Raw genomic sequence first — 11,318 nt, 5'->3', positions numbered from 1 at the left:
AGGGGAACAAAGCAAAGAAAAGAGAAAGACCAACCCCTTATCTGCTACGAGTGCAAGAAGTCGGGATACTTCAAATCCGAATGCCCACAACTGAAGAAAGGTCCCAAGAAGTTCAAGAAGAAGGCCATGATGGCCACATGGAGTGCGAGTGATGACTCAAGCTCCGATGAGGAAACCTCAACCGAACAAGCCAACCTGTGCCTTATGGCACACGAAAATGAGGTAATTTCGAAACTCCTAGTGACTTTACATTTGAAGAATTACATGAAGCATTCTATGATTTAGTTGATGAATTAAAAAACTAGGGATGAAAAACAAAGAGCTAAAATTAAAAATCAATCTTTATTGAAACAGACTGAAAACATTTCAATTGAAAAATCCACCCTGCTTCAAGAAAATCAAAGCTTAAAGAATGAAATTGCCAAGCTGAAACTAATAGTAAAAAGTTTACCTTGAGTTCAAATAAACTCAATATGATTCTTGATAATCAAAAAGCCATGTATGATAAGGCTGGACTTGGCTATAACCCCTTGAAGAAATAAAAATATCTGAAAAATATTTATGTAAACTCCTTAAGTAACAAGTCTTCTAACATTACATGCTTCAAATGTGGTATAGTAGGACATAAATCATACACTTGCTTCTCTAACAAATCTGTAAATTCAACTATCAAGAAAATATGGGTTCCAAAAGGAACCATTATGACTAACCAAAAAGGATCCAAGAAAGCTTGGGTACCTAAAACAAAAACTTGACTTTTGCTTGCAGGTGTGTCTAGCATCCCAAGGAGGAAACAGGAAATGGTATCTTGACAGTGGATGCTCGAGACACATGACTGGTGATGAATCACAATTCATCACGCTTGATGCTAAGGATGGAGGGATGGTCACCTTTGGAGACAATGGCAAAGGAAAGATCATTGGTATAGGTAACATTGGTATCACACCCTCCAAATACATTGAAAATGTTTTGTTAGTGGATGGTTTAAAGCACAATTTACTAAGCATTAGTCAATTTTATGATAAAGATATAAAGTTGTTTTTGAATCGTCTGTTTGCATTGTAACTAGTCCTATTAACGATGGCATTAAATTTATTGGACATAGACATGGTAATGTTTATATGGTAGATTTAAATGATTTAGCCAAAATAAACATGCAATGTCTAGTATCCTTGAATGCTAAAGTTAATGAGACTAGTTGGCTTTGGCATCGTAGACTTGCACACATTAGCATGCATTCTCTTTCAAAATTAATTAAGAAAGAATTAGTTCTTGGCTTACCTAAACTGAATTTTGAAAAAGATAGAATTTGTGATGCATGCCAACTAGGTAAACAAACAAGAGTTTCATTTAAATTCAAAAATATTATTTCAACTTCTAGACCTTTAGAGCTTCTGCATATGGACTTATTTGGACCAACTAGAACCACTAGTCTAGGAGGAAAACGATATGGTTTTGTAATTATAGATGATTACTCTCGTTTTACTTGAGTTTTCTTTTTAGCACACAAAGATGAAACTTTTCATATTTTCACTAAATTTTATCGAAAAGTCACTAATGAAAAAGGATTTTCAATTCAAAATATTCGAAGCGATCATGGAACTGAATTTGAAAATCAAGACTTTGAAAACTTTTGTGATGAAAATGGAATTGGCCATAACTTCTCTGCTCCTAGGATACCCCAACAAAATGGGGTAGTAGAAAGGAAAAACAGAACCTTAGAAGAAATGGCCCGTACCATGCTTTGTGAAAGCAACCTTCCAAGATATTTTTGGGCGGAAGCAATTAACACAGCATGTTACATTTTAAATCGTGCTTTGATTAGACAAATTTTAAAGAAAACCCCCTATGAACTTTGGAAAGAAAGGAAACCTAATATTGCATATTTTCATGTTTTTGGTTGCCGATGTTTTGTGTTAAATAATGGTAAAGAAAGACTTGATAAATTTGATGCAAAATCGGATGAAGCAATCTTTCTTGGTTACTCCTCCACTAGTAAAGCTTTTAGAGTTTTTAACAAAAGAACTTTAGTAGTAGAGGAGTCCATACATGTTGTTTTTGATGAATCTAACGATCTTCCTTCAAGAAAGAATGAGGGTGTTGATGATGCAGATCCTCTAATAGAAGAAATGAAGGAGATCACTCTGAAAGATTCAACAACTCAAGAGGACGAGGAACAAGAAGATAAACAAGATGAGAGAGGTGAAGAAATTCAAGAACAACCTCAAGGTACAAATGACCTACCCAAGGAATGGAGGTATGTTCACAATCACCCTAAGGAGTTAATTATTGGTGATCCTATGCATGGGGTAAAAACTCGTTCTTCACTTAGAGATGTATTTAATCATTATGCTTTTGTATCTCATCTTGAACCAAAAACTATTGAAGAAGCTGAAAATGATCATAATTGGATTAATGCAATGCAAGAGGAACTTAATCAATTTGAAAAAAATAATGTATGGACTTTAGTATCAAGACCTAAAAATTATTCAATAATTGGCACAAAATGGGTCTTTAGGAACAAATTAGATGAACATGGTAATGTAATAAGAAATAAAGCAAGATTGGTTGCTAAAGGTTATAATCAAGAAGAAGGAATTGATTTTGATGAGACCTTTGCACCTGTTGCTAGATTAGAAGCCATTAGACTTCTACTTGCATATGCTTGCTTTATGAAATTCAAATTATTTCAAATGGATGTCAAAAGTGTATTTTTAAATGGATATATTACTGAAGAAGTCTATATAGAACAATCCCCAAGTTTTGAAAATCATGCTTTTCCTAATCATGTTTTTAAGTTAAATAAAGCTTTATATGGATTAAAACAAGCACCTAAGGCTTGGTATGATAGGCTAAGCAAATTTTTACTAAATAATAGTTTTTCAAGAGGTAATGTAGACACAACCCTCTTTATTAAAAGAAATCAAAATGATATGTTAGTAATACAAATTTATGTTGATGACATTATTTTTGAGTCTGCTAATGAGTCTCTTTGTCAAGACTTTGCTAAGCTCATACAGGGGGAGTTTGAGATGAGCATGATGGGAGAACTTACCTTCTTCCTCGGACTCTAAATCAAACAAACAAAAGAAGGAATCTCCATCACCCAAAGCAAGTACACCAAGGAATTACTCAAAAGATTTGGAATGGAGAACTCCAAGGCAATTGGCACACCCATGAGCCCCTCATGTAAGCTTGACAAGGATGAAGAAGGTAAATGTGTAGACTTAAAATACTATAGAGGTATGATTGGCTCTCTATTATATTTAACTGCAAGTAGGCCTGATATCATGTTTAGTGTCTGTTTGTGTGCTAGATTTCAATCTAATCCTAAAGAATCTCATTTGAATACTGTTAAAAGAATCCTTAGATACTTGAATGGTACTCAAACTCTAGGGTTATGGTACTCTAAAGACTCACAAATTGATTTATTAGGATATTCAGATGCTGATTTTGCTGGATGTAGATTAGATAAAAAAAGCACTAGTGGAACCTGCCAATTTCTTGGAGTTAACCTAATCTCCTGGTTTAGCAAGAAATAAAATTCGGTAGCATTGTCTACGGCTGAGACCGAATACATTGCAGTCGAAAGTTGTTGTGCTCAAATCTTGTGGATTAAGCAACAACTCGAAGACTTTGGTATCAAACTTAATAAAACACCCATAAGATGTGACAACACAAGTGCCATAAATCTAACTAAAAATCCAATTCAACATTCAAGGTCTAAGCATATTGAAATAAGACATCATTTTATAAGAGAACATGTTCAAAATAAAGATATAACTTTTGAATATGTTTGCACTAAAAATCAATTAGCTGATATGTTTACAAAGGCCCTTAGCGAGGATAGATTCTATGAAATTAGGAGAAATCTAGGAATTCTTGATCCTTATGCCTAAATGATTCTCCAATTTCAAGAAATCGATGTCAAAATTTTTTTGAGCTCAATTTTCATCATCTCTCTTGGATCTAAAAGCTCAAGATTATCATTCTCACAACTTGTCATTGAGCAAAATTCCTTCTCCCAAAATTTTAATTTTTTCAAAATTTATTCATATTTTTTCTGAATTTTTGTGATTCATGAGTCGACCCCCTAGGGTCGATCGATTGGCAAACTTGTAATTTTCGGCCAACATCCCACGGGCTCTTTTCTTTTTAACTTGAAGCCCGTTCATGAGCCGACTCATTCTTCTTCTTCTTCCTCCCTCCAACACTCGTCGTCCTCATCCTCATTCTCTCCAAAACCAAGGATTTAGCCCTAAAGCATTCTCCCTTCTCCTCTCCACCTCAAATCACCTCATGAGAAAGGAGCTTCTCGCATCTTTCTCCCTTGATTGAAGCGGTTGGAGCGTGCCCTAGCTTCCACCGTTCTTCTCAAACCCATCTTTTCTCTCCGCCAAAATCTCTTTCCATTCTCTAGTGACCCTCCTTCTCCTCACCCATTTGATCTTCCGAATCTCCCTGCCTGCTCTTGTGGAGAGAATGGCCCCAAAGATGAAACTCCCTCAAAGAAGGAAATCAGTCCGTGAGCTGGAAGAAAGTGTTCGCAGGAAAAGGCAAGCTGCTCAGACCTCCACTGCATCCATTCCGGCTTCAGTATCTGCTCCAGGTCCCTCTCAATTTCCCCTTAGCCCTGGCAAAATCCCTCTTTCTGACAGAAAGGTAGAAACCGGCAAGAATGTGGATTTCAGGTTTTTCGAAAAAGAGGGTTTCACCTTTGGATCAAAGATAAAAAATCAAGGTTGAGGTTTTTACTGTTCTCTCAAGGAAGTTACATTTGTAGACTTGGTTAGAGAATTTTATCAAAATCTACACTATGGCAATGGAACAGTAACTTCTATTGTTAAGGGAGTTGATATTTGCTTAGATCCTATTACTTTGGGAGAGGTACTACATTTGCCCTGTGAGGGATATTCTTACATGGAACTCCCAGTGAAGGAAGAAGGGATCAATGTAATTCTAGGAGGAACCTACTCGGGAAGTTTGAATAAATTGGAAGCCAAAATTTTGTCAATTGAAATGAGAATCTTACATCAATTAGTGACAAAGCTTTTCTTCCCAAGGAGTGGTAGGCATGACCTCCTTTCTGGCCGAGATATTTGTATAATGTTTCATGTGATCACTCAAACCCCCTTAAACCTCCCTGCTTTAATGATTGAGGCCATGAGAGAGACACTGAACAGATCCAAGGCACATCTGCCTTTTGGTATGGCTCTCACACTAGTTTTCAGAAGGTTTGGAGTCAGTTTTGAGGGAGAGGCATCTGCTAAGCTTTCTCATGCAGACACCATCAACCAACACACTCTGCACCGTATGGGATTCACTAAGACTGATGGTGGTTGGATCAAGGGTTCTGAGGACAGAGTAGAGGACAGAGCTGAAGAAGAAGGTCCCTCATCTCCTCTCTATGACTTCAGGGCAGCATCTCCAGATATCCAGTTTGTTTCAGATCCAGAGGTTGGCCCTTCAGATTCTGCCAGGAGGTATACACCAGTTTAGCAGCCAGACAGCAGAGCACCTCCTTCAGAGTTCAGATTAGCTGATGATCAGATTGAGCAGATTTCTCAGCGTGTGGCTTCCTTGCTTTCTCGTCAGTGGAGCACTTCTACATTTACACCGGGATCCACATCATTAGTTTCATCTGATCAGACCTTGATTCCCCATATCTCCACTGTATTTCAGATGATCACAGATCAGTCTGTTCAGATTCAGCAGCTCGAGGATTGTATTTTGAGACTGACTGGGAGAGTACTTGACTTGTAGGGGCAAGTCTTAGCTTTGGCCCATCCTCAGCCACAGGAGAGCACTATTGAGGTCACAGACCTTACTGCAGAGGCTGGCAGGCTCAGAGGTGCATTGGAGGGTGGTTATGAGTTATTGAGGAGAGAGATCAGAGGCTCGAGTGAGCATGCATCTACTCAGTTCACTGCTCTGCTTCAGTCTGTTTCGAGAGCACTGAACGTTCTTGATTCCATTAGACTCACTCTTTCAGTCCAGTCTTTGGCCTCTCAACGTTCTCAGCCTCCTAGTTCATCTCGCTCACCAGCTCGTGCCAGCACCTCCACTCGTGGCAGAGGCAGACGGGGTAGAGGACGTGCTCTTGGTCGAGATCCATCATCTCCTCACCCTATCTCTGATGACTCCGATCCATCTAGTCATGAGCTTTACTAGATCCTAGGTGTTAGTCTCTTGTTCTTTCTAGGATCTGTATTTTGGGCCATGTAATGACATTAGCTAGCTGACTTTTATGTTATGAAATATGTATTGAAACAACTATGGTTTTAATCATCTTTTAATTATATATCTACTCTTTGTAATGGTGTCAATCATCTCTTGATTATATATCTTCTCTTTGTTAATAATTCATATCTATGGTAATCTATGGCATATTTTGGTTAATGATTGCTATATTCAGGGGGAGCAAACATTAATGATTAGCACAAGAAGTTTGAAGAAACACTAAAGAGAAAACGTATTCAGAAAAAGAGGGAGAGTTAACAATGTTTGATGATGTCAAAAAGGGAGAGAATTTAAAGAAAAAGAAACATATCAAAAGCAAAATTATAAATTATTAAAAGACTTAAAAATAAAATGAATGAATTGGGGAGAAATTAAAGAACAATATCAAAAGTAAAATTATTAAATGACTTAAAAATACAATGAGTAAATTGCTAAGTACAATGCAAATGAGCAACCTTTAAAATTACTTCTTAGACATGCTCTGATATGCTTTAAAATTAGACTTGTTCTGATACATCTTAAAATTTGACATGCTCTGATATACTTTACAATTAATTCTTAGACATGCATTGGTACACTTAATTATTAAACTTGCTCTGATACTAAAACTAAATTATCAAATGAGAATGAGCAAATTTTCAAGATACAACTTGCTCTGATAACAAAAATAAATTTTCTACTCTAATACCAAAATCACATAATCAAATGAGCAAATTTTCAAATCATTAAGTAATGGGCAAACTATTTATGCAAATGAGCACTTGTATCACATGCCAAAAGAATCAATCTTCTTTTCAAGCTAATGCACTTATAATACATCCTTTTGAAATTCATGATTCACATAGATGCTTTTGTTCAAGTATTTTGTCATCATCAGAAAAGGGGAGATTGTTGCTCCCTAGATTGATTTTGATGATTACAAAGCAGTTGAAGGGAAACTAATAATTTTCATTTGAAAAAAACTTATTGCTCTTCAGGGGTAAAATCATAATTTTATCAAAACTCTGATTTAAAAGTATCAAATGATAGAACAAAAGATTTGTGATCCATTGACGAAAATTTCATTATTTTTGGTCTTGTATTTTGAAAGATATGCATGTTTGAAAATCATGAGTCGACCCATGAGTCAACTCATGGCACATGAGCTATTTGGCATGCAAATTTTTTTTGGCTTGACACAACCTATGAGTCGACCCATGAGTCGACCCCCAAGGCATGAGTCGACCCATGAGTCGACCCCTGCAGTTTGTAGGCCAAAAATTACAGAACCCTATTTTCTGGTATTCTTCCACAGAGGTCGACCCATGAGTCGACCCCCAGGCATGAGTCGACCCATGAGTCGACCCCTGTGATGGGATTTCTCCGCAACGGCTAGTTTTTAACCCATTTTAAGTACTTTTAATGCTCATTTAATGTTGTCTAACGGCTCTTTTTCATCCTAGAATATTTTTCTCTATTTTTTAAAGCTATAAAAGGATCCAAAAGGTGGAAAACAAAATAGAGATTGGAAGAGATTAGAAGAGCATTCAAGAGAGCATTCAAGAGCATTCAAAAGAGAAAATTTGAAAAAGGGTTTTTCAATCCAACTTTTCAGCCCTAATCAAGAGTTCATTCAAAGCTTTGAAGAAGCCTTCAAACCAAGCTCACCAACTCCTCAAGTGCACATTCAAGTCTCCAACCACTTTGAGGAAATCCAAAAAGGGTCTTCTTCTCTTGAGTAATGTGTATTTAAAGTTATATTCGCTCATTAAAGGAGCTTTCTCTGTACTTATTTATGCTATAAATTATTTTACTCAGTTTGAGTGATTGTTTTTGTTTTGGAAGGGTTCCAAAATAAGGGAAGGTTGATCCAAACCTAGAATCGGAGTGTATTGGGTTGGCTTGTACCCGGAAAACAAGTGGTCTAGCTTGGAATAGCTAGAGTCAGAGTTTCTGACGTTTGTATTCGGGTTGAATACAAGATTAGTGGATTGGAATTCCCAAGTAGGAGCTTGGAGAGTGGATGTAGGTGCAAGGTTGGCACCGAACCACTATAAATCCTTTTGTTTGGTGTGTGTCTAATTGCTCTTCTTTATCTCTCTATTATTTTCTTGCATTATTGCTCTTGCTTTCAGCCTTGAATTAATCCTACTCACTCTATCTATTTAGCTTTATCAAACATTTCTCATAAGTCATTAGTTAAGCTTAAAATTTTTAGAAATCCAATTCACCCCCCCTCTTGGGTTGCATAGCTGGGCAACAAATAATGACACTCATCTAACATGACATTATTAGACTCAAAAACAAGCTGCATAGTTTCTAAAGCTAGAACTGGAGCAAGACTTTCATCTTCAACGTTCAGGAACTGCTCGTTTTCTCTAAATTTCTACTGACCTGCAGTCTCTGTAATGAATTATAAATATTAATCGAACTTTCGATATTTAATACCCAGGTAGTAGTATCACAAACAAAAAAATTATAAAGAGTTATCATATAAGTACCTTACAATGTAACTAATTGCTTGTTTCTCTTACTTTTTGGCCTGTTGGGATCAAGAGAAGCTATATATGTTGGACAATTTCTTTTTCAATGATCCAGTTTCTTATAAAAGAAGCATTTTGTCTGACTCTTGTCAACTTTTAACTTTTTGTTCTGCTTTGACTTTGGATCGACGGCACAATTCTTCTGCATCTTTTCTTCTTTCTTCTTTTAGAAAATCAATGACCTACAGACGAATCTTCCACTATATGCACCGACTTCTTCTGGAGCTAATGGTCCTTCTCGAACGTCTGTAGCAATCCTAGCAAACCATGATTGTTCACTATAGGTTTGGTCATTCTGTAATGACTCAAGAAGGATAGGTAGGATTTCAATAGCGAGTTTAGGATAGCATCCTTGCCCAATTGCTTATGTAATAGAAAGTCAAGTTTGCTTAAGCATTCAATCTGCTCGATCATGTACAATATATGATCGGTGACTGACGCTCTGTCTCGCATATGGATATTGAACACAGCATAGGAGATTTTATGTCTCTGCATCCTCAGAGATGTCGAAGGACTCATTAAATATTTGAATCATATCCTTTAGTTGTGCATCCTCAAACTTATAGCTAAGTTCATCATTCATAACTACCCTCATGATACAACACACAGTCGTACAGTCACTGAGCCATTTCAAATAAGTATCTCTCATAGCACGAGGTGCATTGACAGCAAGTTCTTCTGGTGCTGGATCCGCAAGCACGTATAAGATCTTTTCATGCTCCAAAATGATCTTCAACTTCTGATTTCAGCTATCAAAGTTGGATCCGGTAAGCTTGTCGCCATCCAATAGCGAACGGAGCAATAGTGTGTTGGCTATAGCTAAAAAGAAGAAAAATATACCTATTAGTATATGAATTATTTTAATTCTAAAGCCATGGACTTTAGTCTAAAGGTATTTTCACTATTTAATACGAATTGATAGCCTCTACCTCTAATTTAAAGAATTACATTAATTCTTTAGTGGGTGCTAGAATCTACACAGATTTCATTCGGATCCAGTGTGGCTCAACCAATCCTAGTGCATCCATGGGAAGACTCCTAATCAATTGTTTCTCTAAATAACTTCTAGCAATTAGGTTTTGGCCCAAGCATCTCTTCAGCAGATGTGTAGCACTTCTACTAAAAATTTTGATTAGGTCCAACCATTAACATGACTACACCAGATGTATCCAACAAATAAATATCCAGATCTGAGTGTTGCTCGACCAATCTGAGCATTGATCTGAAGGGCACAACAAGATGGTCATATAATGAATGATAATTCCAATACCCAATAGACATCAGATATATGGTGTCTCTAATGCCTATTTAGAATATTGGACTCATTATCATGCACCTTAATTGAAGGCTATGAACTAGTTATGCCCATAACTATATCATTTTAAGGATCTAATAATTTAAAAAATTTAATTTAATGATTTGCTAATAAGAGAAGAAATTGACTTGTAAGTCGTAAATCCTCCCACTGACTTCACCAAGTCATGAAGAGAACTTTACACAAGCTGATCTAAAGATACCTAAATCAGTCATACTGATTTACCTTAATGACATGGGTCAGCTCGAATCGATTAGTGATCTAGTCAAAATATAATCTACCATATTAGTCAAGTAAGTGAGATCGATGGGAGGGATATGCTATTAACTCGCCACAGACGCCATCTAAGTGAGTAGCTCCCAATTAATGACCATCAATCAAAACTGTCAAACTTATCTTAGACACAAACTGGTTAATTAGTTTCAATTTGATCCACCAGAAGATTCAGACTCAACCACTAAGCCATGATCATGGTCCATTCAGTAAAGTCAAAAATATGGACCTGAACAAGCTTGAACTATTAAGGTTGATCTAGAAAAATTTCGACCTAATCTAATTTAACTCTTGATTAGATTTGATCAATTTCTTTATTTAGTCCATATATATTTCTAACCCTAGGTCTAATCCAATAGGAGGACCTGATTCATGCTAACTCATTGCCCATCGATTTATGTGATATTTTAAAATCTTCAATTCTCAAATCTAAATTATTTTGAAACTTAACTTCAAATTAAGTGTGTGAAATGTGTATTTTTATTTGTAGAACTATTCTACTAGAGTTTCAAGTGAAGCATACCATATGTTTCATATCATGAAAACTAATTTTTATATCTATATTTAATAATTAAACATGCATAAGTATGACCTAAACTTCATATATACATCATATGTATCATGACTACATTTAGATCACTACCAATTATACCTAATATAATATGCTATTCAAATTTTAAAATAATTTTTATATCTAAATTTATCTGATTGTAATGAGTCATAAATCACTTTAGATCTAATTTAAACTTATTTATGATCAAAATAATTTATAAAAATCTATTCATCATTCTTCTTCATGAAACAGGATCATAATAACACTCCTACACGTCATAAAAGAGCCCATCAAATGGGCAAGAGCGGGACATCAATTCTTACTTTCTCTTATGACCAGATGGTCTGGTGATCTCATCAATCTAAGTATTAGACTACTAAGATCTAAAATTTAATTTCAAATAAAAATTACATCA

The sequence above is a fragment of the Elaeis guineensis genome, chromosome 5 (genome assembly GCF_000442705.2).
Source record: "Elaeis guineensis isolate ETL-2024a chromosome 5, EG11, whole genome shotgun sequence".
NCBI classification, from domain to species: Eukaryota; Viridiplantae; Streptophyta; class Magnoliopsida; order Arecales; family Arecaceae; genus Elaeis; species Elaeis guineensis.
Note: the sequence above shows the minus strand (reverse complement) of the source record.